The sequence below is a fragment of the Canis lupus genome, chromosome 32 (assembly GCF_048164855.1).
Source record: "Canis lupus baileyi chromosome 32, mCanLup2.hap1, whole genome shotgun sequence".
In the NCBI taxonomy this organism is placed as follows: Eukaryota; Metazoa; Chordata; class Mammalia; order Carnivora; family Canidae; genus Canis; species Canis lupus.
The window spans coordinates 15,520,542-15,545,853 of NC_132869.1; the positions used below are offsets into that span (position 1 = coordinate 15,520,542).

At 40.7% G+C, this 25,312-nt stretch overlaps 1 long non-coding RNA gene across 10 annotated transcripts in view; it reads left to right on the plus strand.

Annotated features, from left to right (window-relative positions):
• Window positions 1-25,312, plus strand: part of LOC140622624 (uncharacterized) — a 177,262-nt gene that overhangs the window by 106,262 nt on the left and 45,688 nt on the right. For 7 of the 10 annotated variants that reach the window (XR_012022321.1, XR_012022320.1, XR_012022323.1 and 4 more), the window contains one exon: window positions 2,320-2,472. The exons of the other annotated variants lie outside the window; for them this stretch is intronic. This is a non-coding gene — a long non-coding RNA (uncharacterized lncRNA). The remainder of the gene's footprint in view (window positions 1-2,319; window positions 2,473-25,312) is intronic. 10 annotated transcript variants of the gene reach the window in all.

The window sequence follows — 25,312 nt, forward strand, 5'->3', positions numbered from 1 at the left end:
CAAACACCTTGGGATTTTTTGGTGCCAAACTGTTTGCATCCATGTGACTCTGAGCTTCAACACATATGATCACTGGCATGTAGAAGATATCAGATAGTTGCCCTGAGAGGGATATATGGCGTGTGTGCTGAGGCTGTGAGCACCCTGGTGTGCGGGCCTGCCTGGCCATGTCCACAACCCTGTGGTGACGGGCCACAGGCTGCTGACTTTTTTGAGTTTATTTGCATGAGGATGTGTGTATTTGTCTCATTTTACGTGAGCTGTGTTGGTGGTGGGAGATGGGGAAGGGAAGACAAGGAAGAGAGGAGGATCCACCCTTGACTAGAGCTGAAGCTGAGGGAGCTACCTTTAATGACCGAGCCTCCAGGTCAAGGCAGCAGTGCTGGTATTCTCCTAGCTCAGAGGATGACATGGTGGAAAGAAGCATCTTCCCATTTGTGTCTGAGCCATGACATGGCTCTGGCACAAGGACAGTGGAAAGAAATGTGTCCTTTTGGCATTTAGAGGGTTTGGCAGTGTCAGGAACAAGGAAGATTATGCTTTCAGTGTGGTCTCATTGTGGCCATGGCAGCAGAGATGGCAGGAAGAGCTGCTTGGGAAATGATATGCAGAAGGGGGACTCAAACAGGAGGGGAAGTGCATGGCCAACTCCACAGGGTGATCACAGCTGACAGACTGATCTCTACGTATGTGTGAAGCCCGCTCAGCAGGCCTGGAGCAGTAGCTGGGGGAAGCTTGCAAATGGCTGGAGAACTAGAGCTAGAAGCCATAGGGTTAGAACCATTGAAATTTGGGTGTTTCTCATGACTCTGTACACACAGTCTAGTGGAGCTTGGGGAAATTCTAGCTGTATCATGCAATGTTTTCTTTTTCCTAGCAACTTAACAATGACTAATGCTAGGATTAGGGAGACTTATTCTCCAGGATGGATAGAAATCACAAAGGGCCAATAAGAGTCATCACAACGTGTGTGGGATACTTCTATGGCCCCCCTCACATCCTCTTAGCTCGCCGGTCTACGTAGTTGTTGCTGTGGTAACCAGCTCTGCTCAGGTGTAATCGGACTGCACCTAACTTGACTGAACCATTTGTCACTTGCTTTATGTCCCGGGGCATCTCTGCTACCGTCATCTGAGCCTCCTGCAAACATTTGCTCAGTCATTCTGACAGCCAGCCATGCACTGGAAAGTATGAGGTAGGTAAGCTCCCATAAGTAATCCTTGATCAGTGGGTAATGGGAGCATGTGGATATCTTCTCTCATCTTCTGGCCTTGGGGAGACAATTCTGAGGTACTTTCTTTCTTTTAAAGATTTTATTTATTTATTCATGAGAGACAGAGAGAGAGGCAGAGAATTAGGCAGAGGGAGAAGCAGATTCCTATGGGGAGCCCAATGCAGGACTCAAAACCAGGATCCCAGGATCATGCCCTGAGCCAAAGGCAGATGCTCAACCGCTGAGCCACCCAGGTACCCCTCAGGTACTTTCTACATAGCCCTTCAGACTGTCCCCAGTGGAGGGGATCCCTAGTTGCTGAAGGGGGGCCCAGCTCAATAACACCCCTTATTTTGACTTTCCTTCCTTTCCTTTTCAATTCTTCCTGGCCTTTCCATACCCACCTCTGTTCCCAGAAGTCCTTGCCTCAAATTCCACTTTTTGTTGGAACCCAGGCTCAGAGAGATCTACCTGCATTGGAGGTTCCCTTAACTTTCCCACCAGTGACATATCTGGAAAGAGATGAGAGTGAGGTGGGGGGAGGGAGGCTGTCCAGTTTCCAGTTGATAGCAAAAGCCTGTCATTGTCAAACTTAGTGAGCATTTAATATTCCACTACCATCTAGGGACCATTTTTATTCGGAAATCACTAAGACAGGTCCTGCCATTAGCAAGCTCACAAATCATTTGGGGGAGGCAAACATGTTCATATCTTACAAAGTAAAAAATGCTAAAGGAAGGATTAGCATGCATTAAGAGTGTAAAGAAAGGAACGGTTAATTTTGACTGGGAGTGGGAGGTGTTGGGATCAGGGAGGCCTCCACAAAAGAGAAAGCATTTGATCTGGACCTTGAGAGATGAAAAGACTATTGAAGATAGTGAATTGAAGGGTTGCAGAAGCTTAAAAAGAATCTTACTAAAATGGAATTGGAGTGAGCTTTACTGTCTTCCTAGCTTAAGGGGCAGAGACCTACAGCCCTCCTTGGCCCTAATTCCTCTCCCTTTTGTTCCCCTAAATAGTGTTGTGATTGCTCTCCTACAATCTGCCTTCTCAGAGAAATCCTGCATTACCTTTTCCCTTTGTATGCTTTCTCATCTTTTCTATAGGAGAGAGTCAGAGCTATACTTCGCTACCTTGCCTGTGCTTGCTATGGAGGCCTTATCTCTGGATGCTGGACACTGGGAGAAGGCTTAATGGTTCTGAGGGGTCTGTCTCCTACCAAGAACCGGGATCACCTTAGTCCACATGGGGCTTTACAGGTGAATAATTATTCGAGTCACAAAATTGCTGGGTGCAATATTCAAGCATAGCATTTTAACCTTGAGGGTGGAGAGGTTACCTTTCCTGTCCTGATTCTGTCTACATTGCTGATCGTGAAATGTTACTTCTTAGATCACTGAAGGGTGGTGAACAGGGATTCTTTCTTTCTTTCTTTCTTTCTTTCTTTCTTTCTTTCTTTCTTTCTTTCTTTCTTTCTTTCTTTCTTTCTTTTCTCTCTTTCTCTCTTTCTCTCTCTCTCTCTTTCTTTTCTTTCTTTTCTTTCTTCTTTTGAATAGGGATCAGAGATGCATTTATTTCCTCAAATGTAGAGACCTAGAAAGAATTCTACAACTTGGCCTCAGAAAGGGCAGGCTGGTGGGAAAGGCAGATGACTAGTGGGGCAGGACCACATTGTGCTCCTCAGTCCAATTCTCTGCTGATAACCTGACTCAGTCACCCTCTAGTTGTCTGTACCTCTCCATCTCTTTCTCTCTCTTTTTAAAATATTTTATTTATTTGAGAGAGGGAGCACGAGAGAGAACACACAAGCAGGGGGAATGGCAGGCAGAGGAAGGAGGAGAAGCGGGCTCAATGCTGAGCAAGGAGCCTATGCAGGACTCTCTCCCAGGATCCTGGGATTATGGCCTGAGCTGAGGCAGATGCTTAGCTGACTGAGCTACCCAGGTACCCCTGTACCTCTGCATCTCATTGACATCCAGATGATGAATTTTTGAGTTTTAATTTTCCATCAAGGGAAGCAGAATACTCTAGGACATCCTGTCTCATCAGGTCAAGTTAGAGATTGTTAATGGTAGTACTTAATTCTGCTCAGTTAATTGACCTTGCTGTGAAGAGCAAGGTCCAGATCATTGGTGGGCAGTTTAAGGTAGATGGAGAAGCAGGTATGACAGGCATCTGTCTTGCTATCTCTAGTTATCTGGCCACCAGACACATACCCTTTTTCTTAGATTTACAAAGATCCCCTACCTGGCATATTCTATCATTTGTGTTTCTGTAAATGCTCACTTCATTTCAAACATATAGGCAACCCAAAGGCATACTATCATTCAGGGTTCCAAGGGATATGGGTGATCTTTTCAAAATGATATAGTTTGATAGCGTTCATTTATAAAGGGACTATTTATAATAGTTTAGGTGAGGAGAACCATCAAGGGTAGTGCAGTATCCTAGAGCTTGTATCACCTTTTGTTTTAAAGGGATGGGAAGAGGAGATTGCTTTTGAGATCTTTAAGAACTAAGAATCATATAGAGTCAACTCCACTGAGAGGATCAATGACTTCATACTGAGGGACCATGGCTAGCCTGAAGCAGCCCTGCAGAGAGAAATAATTTCAGGGAAATAATGATCTTGCTCTTGCTGTTTTCTCACATATATCTCCTGTTGGGGTGCTCTCCATTGGCCAAGCCAACCAGAGCCAGGGGGCATACAACCCCGTTTATGTACTGTGTATAGGTCAGCTTCCAGGCAAGGAGCTGGGTGAAGAGTAGATGTGGAGGGGAAATTGGCACACACACACACAGCAACTATATCACAAAATATCTCAAGGTCAGTGTAGGAATGTTTATCAGTCTCTCCATCTACAAGCTACCATTGCCATCCATTCCCTCTGGCTTCATTGTGACCCTACCTAGCTATTGTTCAGTATTCTACTGCTTCTGGATAAAACTGAGGTGTGACAAGCACTCATTGCAGGTAGTGCGGATCAATCATAGCTCTCTTTTTCACTTAGCTTGGGCTTGGCACCAACATCCCTCTTAATACAGTGAGCTTGGCCACCAATCCCAAATAGGCGGGAGTGATTTGAGATGAAAAAAATTCACCATTCCTTGTCTATTTAGTATACCTATCGCCTACCTACTTCATATACAACAATAGAGGGCAAGCCAAAATGTGATCGAGACAAGCAAAATGAAATAATCACTCTCATTTTTTAAAAGGGAAAAGACAAAAACAAGAATAAAACCCCTTTTTCAGTCCTTGTATGTTCTGGTAAGAAATACAAATGGTGACCACAACCCTTGATTCTAGAATTAGCCATGCAGCCATAATTGGCACTGATGCTTTTCTCCATTGGTACTGTTGCTAAACTGTTATTATTTAACATCTACAGTGTCCTGGACACCGTGTTAAATACACAGTGATCTCAATCCTTACATCAATACTCGTTGGAAGTTACTTGTTTTCTCTATTTTATAGAGGAGGAAGCTGAGGCTTAGTAGGTTAAGGAGCTTGTACCAAGTGATGAGTGATCAGTAGAAATGACATTCAAACTCATATTTCTCAGACCCTAAACCTATGCTCTTCACCTTTAGATAATATGACTCATTCTTCAATGATTCTCTGTCTCTGACCAACAATTCTGCTTTCTGGAAAACTGGTGAGGTCACCACTCCTCCATCCCTCACTCCACAACTTAAAAGCAGTTAACTTCTGCCTGATTCTCCAGGAAGAATAAACACTACTGTGTTTATGCCTTTAATCCTTATATCTTCCATGCATATGTGTGAAGGGCCTGGGGAAACTCGTACTGTATCATACTTCCACTAGATACTCCCACCCAGAAACTTGAGGAATTCTCTAGAGGAGAAAGTCAGGCAGCAGGCTAGTATCATCTTACCCTATAGGACGGATACTGGCTACAACATAGTTAGATGTAGTATTACGTGAAGAAGGCCAAGACTTTCTCTGGTTAGGCTTTATTCAACAGATATTCAGTGAATTCTATGTATCAAATGCTGTGCTGGATGCTGGAAATATTAAAATGAACAGTGCATTCCTGCTGCCTTCAAGATATTGAAAGACATTGGCATAGTCTGGAGTTCGGCAGCGCATGTTTTCAATGTCATTTGCCATTGGACAAGGTTAACTTCATTCAGGAACACATTCAATACCTCTGGCCTCAAGTGACCAGTTTCCCTATTGCTCTTCTCATCAGCAGTTGTTGACTGGGATCTCTTTTGAATGAACTGCTCAGTCACTTCTGTATCAAAATGTTTAGCTGGGTCTTGCTGATATTGGTCATGCCCTGCTTGATTGCTACTTCCCTAGTGTGATGGTCAACATCTCTTCCAGGGATTTAACATACTGAATAGAATACAGACTGGAAAATCAAGTATTCTGAGTTTAGATCTCCGTCCTGCTATTTACTCTCTGTGATTTTCTGGGCAAATCACTTTCACTTTCTGGGCTCGACACCCTTAGGTGACAATAGTTTCTACAATCTTGCAGCTATCGCAGATACTCATAAAATTTTCTGGAACCAGGGTATGTCACACGTTTTAGCAACATCTGTTTTCCTTGACAGGGAAGTCTTTCTGTAGTTGCTTTGTCAATTTACAGCTTTATTGCCTCCTGACGGGCTGGCCAATGTCAGAGTTTATTTAGATCCTTACTAGTCCTAGTGTGGTCTGTGGAACAGGAACATTGACATCACCTGAGAGCTTATTAACAATGTGGAATCTCAGATCCTAGCCGGACCTGCTGAATCAGAATCTTCATTTTTTAAAAGCTCCCCAGGTGATTGTTCCTTACATTAAAGTTTGAGAAGCATGAAGCCCAGTGCACATGGGAATCATATTGATTCCAAGAACAATTAAATCAGAATCGCAGTGGTTGAGTTCTGGGCACTCAGATGCTCAGGTGAGTTTTAGCATGCAGCTAGAGTCGAGCATCTCTGAATTGCCTCACACAGAGTGGAAACATTTTGTGTACAATGGGAAAAGAAGATGGCCTCTAATTCAGCCAGGGGAAGGATCAGGATGGAGAGAGCCCTCTGAAGGCAATGCTTGAACTGCTTAGAGAACACTTAAGGTGAGCTAGGCAGAGAGGAGTGAAGGGCATTCCTGGTGCTCTGACTCCAGGGGAGGATGCTGCCAGTTGGCATGGCTGGAGTGTGGGGGGAGGGGTACTGCAGGAGATGGGGCAGGGGCCTCCTCCTTGGGACAGTGGGTGGCGGTGGGGTTGGGGCTGGGTGATGCCTGAAATGGTCGTTTTAAGCAGAGAATGATGTGATTAGATTTGCATTTTAGGAAGCTCTCTTTCAGCAATGTAGCAGATTGTTTGAAGGTGGAGGAAAATGAAAGCAGAGAGAACACTCTGGGGACTCTTTCAAATAAGCAATGTGTCAGGAAGAATGGAAAAGAGGAGAGAAACTGAGAAATACTTGGTTGGTGGCTAATGCTATGAAAGAATACAACGAGGGAGTGGTTTAGAATGATCCCAAGATTTCAGATGTGGTGTGGGGGATGGTGGACAGTTCACCAAGAAAAGATATAAAAACCAGGAGACAGAACAGGCTTGAGGTGGGAGTAAAGTAAAGGTGAAAGGAGGAGATGACCAAGGCTTTTACAGGTGTAAAAAATCTTACAACTTATTGCCTGTGAGATGAACCAGTGTAGATATCAAGGCTCAGGAGAACTGTGTGGCCTAGGAATGCAGATTTGAGAATTATTAGTAAATAAAAGAAACAATCAAATGTATGTAGTGTTTTGTCTATTATGGCCTGAATTATCCTCTATTTGTTTCTGATATATTTATTTATCACTCCAGGAGCTCACCTGTCTGTTCTCTTAACCGATTCTTGGTACTGCTTTGTTTTTCTTGAGGACGTTGCTTAGAATTGTTCTAATGTAGCATTGAGGCCAAAGACCATGGGGGACACACCTGGAGTAAAACCCAAAAGTTATGTTGGATGATTCAAGGGAGGAATCGGGAGAGCAGGGGCTGGTTCTAGAATGGATGGTGTTAAAAAGCAGGGGCATTCAGTGACTGGGTATCTTCTTAATACATTTTTTCAGAGGCCGGTTGATTATAGGTGGGCTAGGAGTTCTTATTAGGAGAGAAACTGCAGTCTCGTGTTAATCAGAAGAGGGGGTGTTTTGTCATTGTGAGATTGTGGAGTGGCCTTGTCTCTGTCTTGTTCCAAACACTGCAGGAGTATGGCCTTGTCTGAGCGCTGTTTATATTTATTGTTTATGTTCAGTTAGGAATAGCGCTGTCTGGCTGCTGGCAGGGCCATTTTTCTTGTTTTTAGTAGCTTCCTCATTTGTAAAGTGAGAGGATTGCATAAGATCAGTGGTTTCTAGCTGTGCTCCCCAATGATCTAGGGTTCTGAGGAAGACCCTTGGGGGCCAAAATAGCTGCCTTGGAAAGGCTGAGTGGGCAGGGCACCTGGTGCTCTGAACTCTCTTTAACAAAGCAGCTATATTTTTTCAGTTTTACATTTGGGGGTTATGTGTTAAATGACATTTTAAACAAAGATTCTTTTACTAAAGAAGAGCTTCAAAATCGAGACTAGATAAGCTTGAAGGTCTCCCTATTGCTCCGTGGCACAGAGAAGTAAAGACAATTTGTCCCAAATTTATAGAGCTAATTAGACTCAGTAGCTTAGGTTTAAGCCTCAGCTCTGCCACATATCAGGATTTTGCTTATTTGATTTATATTTTCCCCACTTTGTTAGGATTCCAGTATTCCATGTCTAAATAGCTGGATGGAAAGACGCTGGACATTTATTTTCATGAGAACCTCAAAAATCTCATGAAAAAGACTGCATTAAAAAAAAATGAGACTCTTATAAGTTTGGCTCAACAGTGTAGGAAGACAAGAATGAGATTAAATTAGTAATAGAATTCATTTTTACCATCTAGTTGGTGAGTTCTGGGGACTCATGGGTTTCATATTATTCCATGATTGATCAACTGTGCAATAGACAAATTTAGCACAGATTAAACTAGGTTCTTATTTATTATACAATTCTTTTGGGATAGGTATGCTTCCATTAATTTTATGAAACTCGTATATTTATATTATTAGCTACTTGCTTATTAGATGTTTATTTTCCATTTTATCTCTCCTGTGGCAATGTGGCTGTTGGGATCTTCCCTTTATCCTATAGGTACAATCTTGGCACATTTTGACTCTGTGTGCATATTAGATGTTTGAGGTCCTAAAGTTTTATGGTTATAATTTATTACTTTATAATCATCACTAATCAGACTAGCAATTGACTCAACTGTAACTTGTCTTCATTTGGACTCCCTTTGAGTTGACAGTGATGTATTAGAATCTACAATAAGGATGTTGATTCTGCCTTGACCAGGGATTTAATAGCTGCTGTTTACTTTCATATTACAGTCTTTGCTCCTTTAAATATGAGATCTGGAACTTTGAATGGTTATGTAAACTTAGGGGAACAAGGGACAATTTATAAGATGAACTGAAATCTGGAAATGAGCTTATTAATGCACCAGGAAAGAAAGCTCTGCTCCTAGAATCCCTTCTTGGTTCTCTGATTGAACCAACTCACCAGAAAGAAATACCACAAAGGAACTGATTAGATTGCAGGTTGGGAGAAGTTTGCCCAGTAAACAAAGTAAGGAGGGTTGGACATCATCATCATCATCATTATTATTATTATTATTATTATTATTTTGAGAGTTGAACATTATTAAGTTGTGTTTCTCACTGAAGCATTTTGAGAATCACTTCAGTTATAAGAAACATTAGTCTGGGGATGCCTGGGTGGATCAGTGGTTGAGTGTCTGCCTTTGGCCCAGGGCATGATCCCGGGGTTCCTGAGATGGACTGTATCAGGCTCCTGCCAGGGAGTCTGCTTTTCCCTCTGCCTGTGTCTCTGCCTCTGTCTCTGTGTCTCTCATGAATAAATACATGAAATCTTAAAAGAAGCCAAAAACCTAGGTCAGTTTCAGGGGTCGGCAAACTTTGGCACATGAGCCAAATCCAACCTGTTACCTGTTGTGTATGTTCTCTGAGCTAAAAATAGTTTTAAGTTTTTAAATCATTGACCTCACTGATAATAATCAAAAGAAGAATAACATTTTATGATACAAAATGCTATAAAATTCAAATTCCAATGTCTATAAATAAAGTTTTATTAGAACACAGCCACACTCATTCATTTTCATATCATCTATGGCCGTTTTGTGCTACAATAACAAAACTGAGTAGTTGGAAAAGAAGCCTTATGAGCTGCAAAGGCTAAAATACTTGTTATCTGGTTCTTTATAGAAACAGTTTGCTGACCCTTGGTCTATATGATAGTGTTACACAAAGAAAAGATTAAAAACTGCTCTTAATAAACAACCTCATTGGATTATGACTGTTTGCTGGTGAACACTTATTTATTTTAATTTTTTTTGAAGAGGTATTTTTTGGAATCAGCTTATTTTGTTGTATAGATAGGCCTTGAGAGGGCTTTCAATCTCTTTCTCTCCAAATCTGTTTTGTTTAAAGGCACATTTTCTAATCATGGCATTGATCTTTCCTGTTTTTATGGAAAAAAGTTATATTTTGTATTCTGGTTATTAATTTTTCTCCATGTTTCTGCCTGTGGATGTTTTATACATTGCCAGATATATGTATATTAACTTAGCTCATAAGTACTGGGGAAGTGAGTATGCTTAGGTTTAAAGGTATCCATGTCCAAATAAGGACTGCATGAAAGACAGAGTCAACATAAGAATTCAAGTTCTAAGGGGCAGGGGAGAGAAGATACAAGTACTTAATGAAGTCATGGTGATAATTTGCCAGCAAGTGCAGACCAGCAAAATGCTGCTATTTGAAATTTCAGAGAGCCGCTCAAGTTGTAGTTTGTATTATACTGGGGATAGAATCTGGAGTAACTGAGCAGAAAATGCCTATTTTTTTTTTTCCCCCACTTCTCAAGTCACTGACAGGTAGAATGGATTAATCTTTGGTTCAGGGTAGATACAGGGAAAAGAATCTGAGTTCTTAAGGAACAAGTCTAATGTGTGAGTGCTGTTTGTGATGAGCTACCAAGAGTTCACAAGAAGACAACTAAATTTCCAGATGAGAACCTTCCCCCAGGGACAAAGGATTCTAAATTGAGGGGCATATTTTACATTTGCAGGCTCATTCCATCTGTCTTTCCTAATCATGCTTGTTAGTTACTGTGAAATATAGGTTGTTATGGTGATATGCGGACAGAAACCATCTGCCTCACAGAATCTTAGAAAACTTTATGGCTCCCATAATGTTGGCAAAAAGAAGAGAAGACAGGATGTGACGTCTGAAAACCGGCTCAAATGTGTAAACTTTCACTAAAGTTGATTTAAGTCATATTCCACTCTTCATGGCATAGCTTTTCACCATATTAACCTAGTTCCATCCTCTCATCTCATCTTGAAAACCTCTAAAAACTCTACCTTCTAAGTAAGCGACTTCTATCCTGTATGCCTAATGACCAGTATCCTGACACTATTCCTTGAGTACCACCTTCTTAAGTCTTCCCCAATCTGGTAATTTTGAACATCTGGTGGTTGAGTAAATATAGAATCCTGTATGTCATCAGTTTTGTGGTTAAATAGACTGTATTTTTTCAGTACAACTGCTGAGGGGATTTATTAGCATTTGCCTCTCCACTAAGAGGAAGATGGATTTTCACAGTAACCGGTTCACCTTTACGGAAGAGAAGACTCTTTTTTTTTTTTTTTTTTTTTTTTTTTTTGAGAAGACTTATTAAATCAAGAAAGTTGCGAGCATCTTTGTCACGTTCTCTTCTAGTGGTGTGTGGTAATCACAGGCACGAAGACATTGTGACCCATTGTATGTTTAGTCAGTTTCTTGATCTGTTCACATTTTGGGTCAGATAATTCTTTGTTATGGGAGGCAGAGCACTGGAGGATGTTTAGCAGCATTCCTGGCCTATACTCATTAGATGTTAGTAGTACCCTTCCAGTCATAATAATACAAATGTCCCCAGATGTTGCCAGACGTTCCCTATGGGGTAAAAATGCCACTGCATGGGAATCACTAGTTCCTTTTGGATGCAAAAGGAAAAAATGCCCCTGCAAAGTCAAGTCATGGGGGGCTCATCATGCACCTACATGGGGCCTTGTCTTGGAAATGTAAAATTTCAAGGAAACAAGGCAGATAAAGGGACTAGCTCTGGTCTCCACATCTCTCTGGTAGGGTTCATGGGCGTTCTTTCAGGGCAGCACTTTCTCTGCTCTCCTACTTGTCCTTTGTCCTCTCTCTCTTCACTGGTTTCCTCTGTTTATCCTCTTTCTGATCCTGTCTCCCTTCTGCCCAATGTTCCTTTAGCTTTTCAACTCTTCCTCTGGAATTTATTCCTTTCAGATCCTGCCCCACTGTTTTCCTTGAGAGATAAAAATTTAGTTCCACTAATAACCACATCTCTGTCATTATGTCAGACTGCATTATAGGTAGAGACTGCAGATCAGCCTGCAGAGAAGCTGTTTCTGGGTCAGATGCTTATCTCTTATCCCTCAGCTATGACTGGGAAAGAAGGGGTTGCTTGAAATCAAGCATGAGTGCCAGGCAATAGGAACCATGGGCTGCTGACTCACTCAAAAGGAGGTATGAACAGATTGAGATTGAGATCTCTAAAGAGAAATTTGAAAAAATTCCATCTATCAAAAAATGGAAAAAAGTGATCCATGAACATAACTGATCTATATGAGATAAACTGGATAGAAAATTTAATATGTTACATGGGATTACTATAAAAATGATTTTACAAATCAGTGCGTAAAGAAGATGATGTACAAAGGGCAAGAACAAGCAAAATGACAAAATGAGAACTACAGTGGCCACAGATATTTGAAGAAATGTTCACAGAAAGTATAAGAAAGTGCACATTATTACAAGGCAAACATAAAGTTAGCCTTTCAAATTAATCAAAAATTGAAAGTAATAATCTTTCATCCAATATTGGTGAAAGGTAAAGAAAACTCTCATCCTGGCACCAAAAGCAAAATTGCTGATTTAGTGAAAATCAGCTCAGCAAGTTCTTGGGCATAATATAGCAATATAGATCAAAGCACCAAAATTGTTCATACCTTTCCAGTCAGTATTTTTTCCTTTTATGAGTTTACCCTAAGTAAATATTCAGAGCTGTGAAGATGAAATGTTCATCAGAGCATGTTTTATTTTAACAAAATACTGGAATTGACTTAAGTATCCAAAAGGGATTGATTAAAGGTATTTTCAAAACATATTTAATGATATGAGAAATGCTTAAGATATTCTGTTTAGTGAAATTAATGGGTTACAACGTGATTTCTGGTAGCATTTAAATTTCACATGCATGTTTAGAGATACAAGTGCAGAGCTGAAGTCAGGGGAAAGATTCTAAGTATGTAACAATGGCTATCTATGGTTGTTTGAGGGATTCTTATCTTCTTGCAAATTCTCTGTATGTTTTAAAGTTTCTACAACAGGAGTCCATTACTTATTTTTTATTTTTATTTTTAAAGATTATATTTATTTATTCATGAGAGGCAGAGACACAGGCAGAGGGAGAAGCAGGCTCCCCACAGGAAGCCTGATGTGAGACTCGATTCCAAGACCCCGGGATCACAACCTGAGCCGAAAGCAGACGCTCAACTACTGAGCCACCAAGGTGCCCAGAGTCCATTACTTATATAGTCAAACAAATAATATGATTGAAAAAATGAACCCCTTGCAAATGGTACCTTTAAGGTGGCTTATAGGTTGTCTTCCAAGAGGCCTTCCGAAGTAAGAATTCACTGGATCCAGAGTCCAGGCTTTTAAGTTGAGAAATCCATTTTGAGGGGGCTGACTTAATATAGTAAAATTTCTCAGGGGTATACTTACATTAACTAAACTTATGGAGACTGATATCTAAAACCATTATGCTGGTGAATTAAGTTGGAATAAGAACTGTGGAGAAAACCAGACACCTGTTTCCTCTGGCTAACTTATTTTCCCTCTGTAGCTCATTGTGTGGGAAACCAAATTATAAACCTAATATTATCTATGTGCAATAAATCAGAATTAGAGGTGTTAATAACATTTGCATCAAGTTTTTTTTTTTTTTTAATGCATCAAGTTTTAATTGTATGAGGAACCATGGTACACAGCAGGAGGAGTGAAGCTACTAGGATCGGGTAAGTTGAGTCCTCCTATGTAGATGGAGATTGAACAGGTACTGCTGAATTGTGCCTTGACTTTTAAAAAATCATGGTCACCTTTCTTTAATTATGTGCAGTGATTTGGATTGGCTTCATATTGGTACATGCACACAACTGCAAATAGTCTAAAAATTTAATTCTTAATTTTTATAATAAAGGCTACATAACTTTGGTTCTGTATGGCCACATAGACTCAGAGCTTACACTGTGAATCAACCCAACTTCCAAGGCCTCAGAGCCCCCAGTGAGAGGGTGCGAAGCTAAGAGCGATGCTGTGCACATAAAGTGGGCCTTGCCAAATCTTTGAGGCTTAGTTTTGAATTGCAACAGTGTCCCCTTTATACATGACGCTTATAGATCACCAGTCTTTATGTGTGTATGTGTGTGTGTGTACATATAAACACAAATTTTGGGGCGCCTGGGGGGCTCAATCAGCTAAGTATCTGCCTTCAGCTTAGGGCTCAGGTCATGATCTTAGGGACCTGGGATTGAGCCTGGATTTGGAGGGGGCCGGGGGGGGGGGTCCCTGCTCAGCAGGGAGTCTGCTTCTCCCTCTCCCTCTGCCGCTTCCCCTGCTTATGTGTATTCTCTCTCAAATAAATAAATAAAATCTTAAAAAAATAAACACACATAATATGTTTAGATTTCATTATGTATGACATATAACACTTAAGAGCATGTTTTTATACAGAAGGCACCACTGGTCCTTTACCTCTGCTCACTCACTTCTGGCCAAGCCAGTCAGGATGAAGCAGGTTATGCTCAGGTATCTTGACTTCAGTTTTCCAGTGCTCCAGTCCTGATAGGTCAATAAGTATTATGAAATGGGATGAAAACTAATGCCTCTATTGTGTCTCAGCCTTCGCCTCCCTGCCTGACTGAGAAGATTTCTAGGTTGGTTCAGTCAGTCTGCTTCCCTGCCTGCCCTGTGAGTGTGATCCTGTGTCCATAGTCAAACTCCTGGGGGGCTTTATTAGGAAAAATTTGGAGAAAAGAGTGAAGGGTAAAAGATAGAAGATGCAGGAGTCTTGGTTGGGAGGTGGAGTTTTGTAAGAAGTTTGGAGACAAAGAGGAGGAAATGTTCTGGAACAGTGATGGTGTGAAGGAAGTGGAAGAGCGAAACAGGCGTCCTTCATGGTGTTCAAGAGATGTAAGTAAAACTTACTTGATTTTTTTAGAAATAGCTTTTGTCTGCTGACTGTGTTTCTTTGGAGCTGAGACTGTTCTGAGAACTAGACCACACGAATCATTGTTTTATTTTTGTTTATGTTTTATTAATTTCTGATTAATATATGTGTACATAGTAAAAATTCATATAGAACAAAATGAAAACTCAGCCTTCCCTCTTTGCTCAGACCATGAGCAGCCAGTTCTCTTTCTTTGATGCTCTTTCCTTTCCATATTATCAGTTTATATTTTCAGAGATAGTCTAAACATAGAGATGCATATGGATATAAATAAGTCCTTGCCTTAAAAAAGAAGTAAAATACTCACTGTTCAGGACTCTACTTTTTAATTTAGAAGCATATCTAAAAGTGTTCCATATGTGTGTCTCTATATTTTTTTGCCTCGTTTAAAAATAGTAACCATGCCTTTATCAGCATCATAGTCCAATGAATGAAAAAGGGCTGCATTGTTATTGTAAGCAGTGGCCACATTTCGGTGTGGTATCTTGCTAGAGATTTCTACTGGGTGATCCCTGCCTGCTCAATTGCTGTTCTGGGGTCCTCACTGTTTCTTCTCATTATAGGTAGACACAATCCAGGGCGTAGGCAAATGTAATGAGGGAAGCAAGATGTGGAATGCAATGATCAGAGAAATGAAATAGTAGGAAGAAAGAAGACAGCTACCACTGTCCTAGAAGTCTCTACTAATTTCAAATTTGGTGGATTTTACCCAAATCTCATATTAGGTCTCTCGCAGACCCCAGACTGCACAGTCCAGAGAGTCTCTGGATTTTATCCAACTCTCACCGTCAAGAAGCCCATAGCACATCACATAGTACAAGTTTTGTTTATTACCTCAGTAACCCTCAGAATAGCAATTTTACTTTCAAGTACCCTATCTTGGACTTGTTCATACACTATACACATAATAGAGGGCTGAGAAAGCTGTTTTTCATATTCTCCCAGGTAAAGTGAAAATAGTTTTCTCAAGTGTGTCTAAATAACACGGAGACAAAACTCAGTTTTCACTGTTCCCAGTCTCCTCACTGGACACTGCCCATTATACAGCTGCTATTGAAACCTCAAGCCTATGAGACCCACATAACAAAAATCAGCAATGTTTCTTTTAATATCCATAGTTGGACTCAAGTATTTTTTTCAATTATAGCTGGGGGGTGGGGAAGAAAATTGCAAGACCAGAGAGATGAAACAGATTCCCCATAAGAGACTTTTATTTATTTATTCAGGCTTTTTTCATCTCCTTTCTCAGTCTGGATCTCCCTCTTTCCCACCACTTCAGCTGAGAAAGTAATTATAGACAACACCGAAGAGCATACAAACACTTCCAAAGCCAATTCCTGTTATAAATGAACCGTTAGGAAGTGAAGAGTTTTGCAGCAGTTTTAAAAATCTCTGAACCTGGCTGGAATGTCAGGACTAAGTATTTGATCCATAAAAATTTCCTAAACAGCTCCACAGAAATTGTAACCATATGTTTACAACTTTAAAATGCGTATCTGAATTGAGATAAACCTGGCATCTGATGCATATGCCGTTGATGCAAATAAAGCATTTTCTCACAAATACAATTTACTTAAATGAGGAAGCGAGTTAGATATAGTGGGGTCTCAGTGTTTCATTTTAGCAAATTGTCTTGAAGTGATGCTATGATTTTAAAATATGCTCGCAACTCACTCAGCACCAGGATAGGCTGTCTCAGTGACTGTCACCACTAGGATGACTTTCCCTGTTTGGATTTGACTGTACTGATTCTTCTGATTACAAGAAGATGGATATTTTAGGACACATACAATCAGGGAGTCACCAATGGGCTTTATTCACCTTTTGTTTCCTATCAAATAACATGTCACGTTATCTTCAGATGTTATCTGTTCTGTCAGATAAAGCCTCATACCACTAGTTAGTTCCTCTGAACTCAGAACATGGTTTAAATACTTTTGGAATTTGGAGCTGCCTTCTTTGTTGGTGTTCACACTGAGTGTTTTGTCTGTAGCCCATTGTGACCACCTAAACCCTTGTGGGGTTCGTGAGACAACTTTTCCAGCAAAAAGTTGAGGAACATTCTAACTGCATTTATTACCTTCCTTAGGCCTGTCACATATCCAATCAGAACTTTCCTTTATGTAGGATACCAAAGAATACGTTTTCTATCTATTTTTTTCCAAAGATTTTATTTATTTATTTGATATAGAGAGAGAGTGCACAAGCAGGGGGAATGGCAGAGAGAAAGGGAGAAGTGGGCTCCCCGCTGAGCAAGGAGCACAGCCTGGGGCTCCATCCCAGGACCCTGGGATCATGACCTGAGCTGAAGGCAGACACTTAACCAACTGAGCCACCCAGGTTCCCCCTATATGTATATTTTTAGATATTTCCACCTATCCATGTAAATTTGAAGCAAGCAGAATTTCTAGTGAAAATACATCCTGCAGAGGGATCTGCAGGTTTTAATTTTTTTTCTTAGAGTAGAGATGTGTCATATATATTGTTGCAAATATTATATCTCTATAGATTTTAAATATGTACAGCAACCCTGACAGTGCTGTGCTTAAGGACGGGCCTCCCACCTCATCCTGTGAGAAGGAAACATCATTAGAAGATGGGGCTAAGGATCAGAGACTTCACTTAGGGCTCTTTTCTTTTCTTCTTAAAAGATTTTATTTTTATTTTTTCATGAGAGACACAGGCAGAGGGAGAAGCAGGATCCCTGAGGGGAACCCAGTGTGGGACTCGATCCCAGGACCCAGAGGTCATGCCCTGAGCCAAAGGCAGACACTCAACCACTGAACCACCCAGGCACCGTAGGGCTCTTTTCATATACAGATGAATTTTTTGAAATTCCACCCAGTAATGCTGGAAGCAAGAAAGCCTTCAGAGATGAATTGAACTGAGTACAGAACAAACATTCCTGGTCTGATTCACAGGAATGTGTTCGCTGGGTATGGCATAGTGATATATATATTAGAATACAGTGTATTAATAGAAGATTTGAGGTACAGTAAGGCCACCAGGTCAAGAGATGATTGACATTAGAAATGTCAGTTCCCAAGAGGAAGGGGCATATCATATAAATGTCAGTTCCCAGGGAGGCATAGGGGGCTGGCCAGACAGTAGAGGAAGAAGGGGTAACTGTGGACAAAAACTTTTATTGTAGTTTACATGGGAGGACTAGGTGAGGCAGGGGATTGCTTTGTTTGAATACTTTCAGTGGCTCTGGGGCATGGGGCCTGTCCCTAGTTGTCTGCTTTCTGGCCATAGGGTAATTTAGCAGGTGGGTAGTGGCCTGGAGTATGAGAGCCTGATAGAGGTGGTTGGTGGTTGGGGGTCTGAGCTCTGTATTGGTAAGTTTGTATTTGCAAAGCATGCTTCTGGGAGGAGGAGGACTCCTGAGGAAGAGGGTGTCAGGTGACAATGGGGACAGAAAGCCAAGGCAAGGTGATTCAAACATGGTGGTGTTGTATTGCCCAGAGCGAGGCTTGTGTGACATATGCATGTAGGGTTAAAGTGCGTTAAAGCATCAGGTTTATAGAAGCTGGAAACATGGTTAATACAAACAGTCAAAAGCAGATTTTATTTGCTTAAATGTGAATCCTGGCTCTCTACTATATTGGCCATATGTCACTGAGAACATTTCAGAACTTGTTTAATCTTTATAACTCAAGGGTACAGGTACTATTATTAGCCTGACTGTATACGGGATAACTGAAGCTCAGATATAGAACTACATGAAAATGCTTAGAACAGTGCCTTGCACCTAGTAAATGCCAAATAAGTATTTGCTACTATTATTAGTCCCATTATCATTATTGGTATTTTCTGAGTAACTAAGCCAGCTGTGGTCACACTGCTCACTCACATTCAATGGGTAAAGTTGGTGCTACTGCAATCTGGAAGATTGGGATCACTCAGTCAAGTTAATAGTTGATTTTTGACATGGGGTGCCCTACTATACAACAAAGAACTACCAGACTTTTCACTAGAACAAAAAGATGGCATGATGGACAGACCTATCTGGAACCATGCGTATGTAGAAGATGGCTGGTTCACTGGCTTCCTCAGCCTATGATATTAATTCATGGCATGAGGCTCTTCTGAGAGGCTCTTCTCTGTGGCCTTGGCCTGGGAACTGAGTGCACTTCCCTTTACTTTGTCCACCTTCCAGAGGAAAATCTTTTAACTAAAGGAACAGTTTACTCTCAAGTCAGGTTTCTAGAGCACAATAAAATCTGCCAGACTGTGGGCATGAGATGTAATGAATGGAACAGATGGGCATCCGCAGTGATGTGGTGGGAGATGAGCTGTACCCTGAGGTATGCTTCAAGCAGGCACAGAATCTGAGTGTAGAATTTAGGGCATGGATCTTAATTCTGAGTGCTGGACCTAGCCTATGCTTGGCCTTTGTTCTTATCTGGCTCCCTAGGAAGGCTTGGAAGCATTTTCATTCACGTTCTAAGTTCCAAGATGCTTCTCCTTGTTTCATTGTGATTCACATAGAGGATCTTGGGACTATCCAGGAAACAGCCTTTCTAAACAACTCATGACTTAATTATAACTTTTTTCTTCTCTAATCATCCTCCTCTTTACCGTTTTTTGGAGGGGTTGGGAGGATGGAGGATACCTTTATGTTTCTTGGACATATTGTTTGCTCATCTAACCATACATGTATATATCAGCCTGACTGCTTGGCCTATGATACCGCATTTAACTATTGTTCAATTAGACTGTTGGGTTTGATGGAAGGAGAAAGTGGGTGTAAAGATGGCATTTTCAAGTTAGTCTGTACTGTTTGAGCACAGGGATGCAGTTTTCCAAATTACTTCAACTGTTCCTACATATAATTTGAAAAACTTGCATCCCTGTGTTCAAACAGTACAGGCTAAATCCTCCTCTGTACAAGTGCACAGGTAGCTGTGTGAGTGCCCCTGTAGGGACTGCCCTAGGATAACAATGCTTCACTGATCTGATTACAAGGAATGCCTGACAATGAATAATCAGGACAATAGATACTGTTTCCAGCCACTGCTGATGTTGTAATCACTCTTCTTGATGAAAATACCAGATTGTTCTGCAAACCAGTGAGCTGGGTCTGTGGAAACAGAACATACATTTATTTTGGAGAAACAAAAGCTTAGAGCAGTCAGTAAAACTCCCCATTTCATTTCCTCCAAAGCAGTGTTTGGAACAAGAGGCCCCCTGCTCCTAGTTCCTTGGGAGGAGTTGTTCAGCCTACCTCTTCAGAAGGCATGAAAAGAAGCAATGAGCCACCAACACACCCACCACCCTCTCTTTAAGGAGAGCAGAAACTGGTCTTTGTACCTAGTATATTAGTTGATTCTTAACTTTCTGAGGCCATTAGTTTTGGAGCCTAATTTGTAAAGATTCCTTAGGGTATAATAAGGATGCCTGCTTATTTTGCTGGAATAAAACACTTGAAACCCTTGGCCAAGACTTAGATATACAAACCTGGGTTGAAAATCAAAACCACAATGAGATACCACCTCACACCAGTGAGAATGGGGAAAATTAACAAGACAGGAAACAACAAATGTTGGAGAGGATGTGGAGAAAGGAGAACCCTCTAGCACTGTTGGTGGGAATGTGAACTGGTGAAGCCACTCTGGACAACTGTGTGGAGGTTCCTCAAAGACTTAAAAATAGATCTGCCCTATGACCCAGCAATTGCACTGCTGGGGATTTACCCCAAAGATACGTGCAGTGAAACGTGGGACACCTGCACCCCGATGTTTATAGCAGCAATGTCCACAATAGCCAAACTGGAAGAAGTCTCGGTGTCCATTAAAGATGAATGGATAAAGAAGATGTAGTCTATGGATACGGAATATTCCTCAGCCATTAGAAACGACGAATACCCACCATTTGCTTCAACGTGGTTGGAACTGGAGGGTATTATGCTGAGTGAAGTAAGTCAATCGGAGAAGGACAAACATTATACGGTCTCATTCATTTGGGGAATATAAAAAATAGTGAAAGGGAATAAAAGGGAAAGGAGAAAAAATGAGTGGGAAATATCAGTGAGGGTGACAAAACATGAGAGACTCCTAACGCTGGGAAACGAACAAGGGGTAGTGGAAAGGGAGGAGGGCGGGGGGTTGGAGTGACTGGGTGACGGGCACTGAGGGGGGCACTTGATGGGATGAGCACTGGGTGTTCTATGTTGACAAATCGAACTCCAATAAAAAAAAATATACAAAAAAAAAAAAAACCAACCCAAAACAAAACAAAAAAAACAACAAAAAACCAAATCTAGGTTGAAGTCCAAGTTCTACTCTAGCTATTTAGATAGACTTTAGTAAATCATTGAATTTCTTTGGAGGTCCAGCTCCTTCTTCAGCATAAATTTAATTTAAATTAAAAAAAATTCATCACATTGATTGTAGAAAAATCAGAAATGTCAAGGAACAAAAAGAAGAACTGCAAGGTTATCATAGTCCCACTAAAAAAAAAACAAAACCCTCTTAGAAACTGGTGAATATCTTTTCATTCTTTTCTTCCTTTGTTTCCCTTCTCCCTTCCTTCCTTGTATTTGCTTGTCTATCCATGCATCCATCCAACCACTCACCCACCCACACACTAGCTCATACATGCAATGGAATCATTCTGTGCATAGGGTTGTGTAATTTGCTTTCTCTTTTCAACAGCGTTCATGAATGTCTGTCTTTGTCACTATTGTTGGTTACCTTTTTGTTGCCTTTAGAAAGGAAGACCTGGACAACCTAGTATTACTGAATTATCAACCAATTTTTATTTATTTTTATTTATTTTTATTTTTATTTTTCAACCAGTTTTTAAATTAGTTCTGTAATCCCAGAGGCCAAACCCGGTATTGTTTACTTTATCAAAATGAGGCTTAAAGAGATTATTGTGATGTATTTTAATAAATTATGCACATTTTCCCTTTTTTATAAAGCAATGCATTTTTTTTAGGAATATTTAGAAAATACCTAGGAAAACAAAATACAGAGATAAGCCTATTTATTTGTATTATTATACTCCATGTACAGTTAATTTTAAAATGAAAATGTTATAATAAAAAATTCAGATAGTATGATAATGAGAAGTAAACTCTTTCCTACCCTGTGCTTTCAGACTTCCTCCACAGGGGTAAAGACTGTCAAAATGTTTATGTGTACTTCCATATATTTTCCTATTTACACATTTTTCAAAGACATTGTTAATGGCTTCATGTTATTCCTGTGTAGATGATGACAACTTTCTTATATTATCTGATCAATGGCCATTTAGATTGTTTTTAAAGTTTATTATAGACTATGCTTAAAATATATGAGGGCCAAATCATAAGGCCTTTGCAAATCCCAATTCTGCAAGTACCTCCAAGTTGAGAATCAAAGCACAAAAAGGCTTTGCCTTACTTTTTTTTTTTTTTTGTAATATTATTGTGATGGTTTTAACTTGAAAAGAAAAAAGCTTATGAATATATTGGCCTGATAGTTTGTGGTCATCGAACATAATCCAGAGTTGGCAATCAACCTGTCTTTTCTTTTATGTTCAAAAGAAAATAGTTCACTATCCTTTTTATTCAAATTTCAAAAACCATGCACTCTATAAATTTACTCAGGAACCAGGCTACCCTCTGTAGCCTGCAATTCAATATTTGAAATTAGGGCTGAAATGGAAAATTACAGCAATTGCTCCAAAAGTTTCAGGTTACTATTATTATCCCTGTAAACGGTCCTCAGACAGTTCAGCCAACGCTGGGTCTTGTCTCTATCTTTATTTGAGCTCATAAAATGTGACATTATAAATTCAGAAATTAAACAGCATTGCTAATACAGAACTACTTCTGGAGGTGGTAGATGAATGCTAATTATCATCCTTAAAATAATTCCCCAGACACCAAACATTTTCTGAAATAGTTATGTTATAATAAATACATCTGCAAATCATCCTCTTATGGGCCTGATTCATGTGTGCATGCATTTCCGACTGTGTGATAAGAGGTAGGGAGTAAGAACAATCATTTTCACTCTTCCTTAAACTTTTGTGGTCTCCAGAAAGGACTCAGGTAGTCCTGGTGAGTGTAACATACCTTGTATCTTTGGTGTTTTATTATAGGGATGGATTTGTAATTTAGTAATGATTTCTCTAAGACATATAAGGTCATAGTTTGAGCACACATTTTTACTTCTGGGCTTGTCTCAGGCACAGGTGGATTTGGAGTCTCCCACCTAGCTTCATTCAAAGCCTCAAGAGGGCCTATTTTGCCCATCCCCTTGAACTCCTGAAATTTTACAGGTAGAGATACACTCTTTGATAAAGGAACTATTAACACAGTGTCTTTTTTAGAAAATGGACTTACTGGGATACCTGGGGGGCTCAGTGGTTAAGTGTCTGCCTTTGGCTCAGGGCATGATCCTGGGGTCCTGGGATTGAGAGCCATGTCAGTCTCCCTGCAGGGAGCCTCCCTCTCCCTTTACCTATATCTCTGCCTCTCTCATGAATAAATAAATAAAATCTTAAAAAAAATAGATTTACTGTTCAGGATGAGATTTAAAATACAGATATCTTGGGATACAGCGATCTAGATAAGAGAAAACTTTGTGGGGTACTACATCAACCTATTGGACAGTGAAATCTTAGTATAAATAAGTTTACAAAACTTAGAACAAATGCATAATTGATTGACAATGACTCAGTCTTGGTTCTGGGGTAGAATGAGACCTCAGTGGCAAGGAGCTCTGCATTACACTGATAATTTCTGCTGTGGATTTAGAGGGAGGAAGCTGTGGAATTCAGGCTGATTTTTTTTTGCCATTCAAGGCCAAGATCTTTGGTGTTAAAAATGAATAGTCTATTTCTTAATAAAAATCGTGATAAAAAGGTGCCTGGGTGGCTTAGTGGTTGAGTATCTGCCTTTGGCTCAGGTAGTGATCCTGGATGATCCCCACAGGGAGCCTGCCTCTCCCTTTACCTATGTCTCTGCCTCTCTCTGTCTCTCATAAATAAATAAATAATCTTAAAAAAATCGAGATAAAAATATGCAAGAGAAATTTTATGCTATTTCTGGGTATGAGGGCATAATTTAGATGTAGACATAATGGAATTTCTGGTATACTTTTATGATTTATGGGACCTATCAAATATTTAAAATGAAATCTGTCCTGGAACGTCTATGGTTAACAAAATAGGCTGGATGAACTGGACCCATAGCATTGAAGATGTGCACATGCTGCCAGAGGGGTGGTGAGAGGGATGGAAGGAAAGAGGCTTTCAGAAGATGTGATAGTGCTGGGAAAGCTCAGGCTTGAACAGGAAATGCTAATGTTTAGACAAACATTCCAGTGTAGCTCCTAAAGAGAGTGTTCATAAGCTGACTTCTCTCCCTGTGTGGGCAGACTTTCCATTACTTAGGTCTTGAAGGTAGATGTCTCCTCCAGATTGACCTTGGCCTTTGAAAGAGCACAAGTGATTTTACTGTGGTTAACCAAGTAAATGATACATTGCTACCCACATCTGAGAAAACCAAATCAAGTTGGGAGGGGTCAGGAGAGATCACTTATTTTATTTTTGAAGATTTTATTTATTTATTTATGAAAGACACACAGAGAGAGGCAGAGACATAGGGAGAAGGAGAAGCAGGCTCCCTTCAGGGAGCCTGAGGAGGGACTCAATCCCAGGACCTTGGGATCATGACCTGAGACAAAAGCAGATGTTCAACCACTGAGCCACCAGGTGCCCCAGGAGAGGTCATTTAAAATTATTGTCTTGGGGGATCCCTGGGTGGCGCAGCGGTTTGGCGCCTGCCTTTGGCCCAGGGCGTGATCCTGGAGACCCGGGATCGAATCCCACATCGGGCTCCCGGTGCATGGAGCCTGCTTCTCCCTCTGCCTATGTCTCTGCCTCCCTCTCTCTCTCTGTAACTATCATAAATAAAAAAAAAATTAAAAAAAAAATTTATTGTCTTGGGCAGCCCAGGTGGCTGAGTGGTTTAGCGCCGCCTTCAGCCCAGGGTGTGATCCTGGAGATCCAGGATCGAGTCCCATGTCCGGCTCCCTGCATGGAGCCTGCTTCTCCCTCTGCCTTTGTCTCTGCCTCTCTCTCTCTCTCTCTTTCTGTGTCTCTCATGAATAAATAAATAAAATCTTTAAAAAAATAAAATGATTATCTTGTCATTAGCCTAACATCCATTGGGTAATTTAGAAACTGGAAAAATTTTGAACTACTCAACTCTTCTTTTGACTCCACTAGGCTGTCACTGAATTCCCCTCCTACATCCTCCATTTTTTCCAGTCATCCAGGGGGGTCATTTTAGTGCGGAGGGGAGCCAAGAAAGATCCTATGCACCAAACACTGAATACAGCCCCCATGAGTTGTCACAAACCTTTTCCCAGGTGTGTGGCTTCAGGATAGGAAGAAATAAAGAAGCTATCCTCTTTCATATGTTCTCTTTCTTTGCTATTTCCTCCTGGGCTGCTGACCACAGCAGCCCATCATAGCCTGGGTGCAATGTTATTTGACATTTCTCTTGCCCTTTTCCCACTGATGCTTGGGCCAGCAGTTGGCACTCTTGGCCCAAACTACGTAATCTTGCCACAACTATTTTGAGGCCATGTACATAGCTGATGCTAGATGAGTGAATTTTTAGAGAGTCAAGATTCTGCTGGTTGGCCAGTCCTTGGCCTCAGAATTCTTGAAGAACTCTCTGCTTGATCTCCTGCCA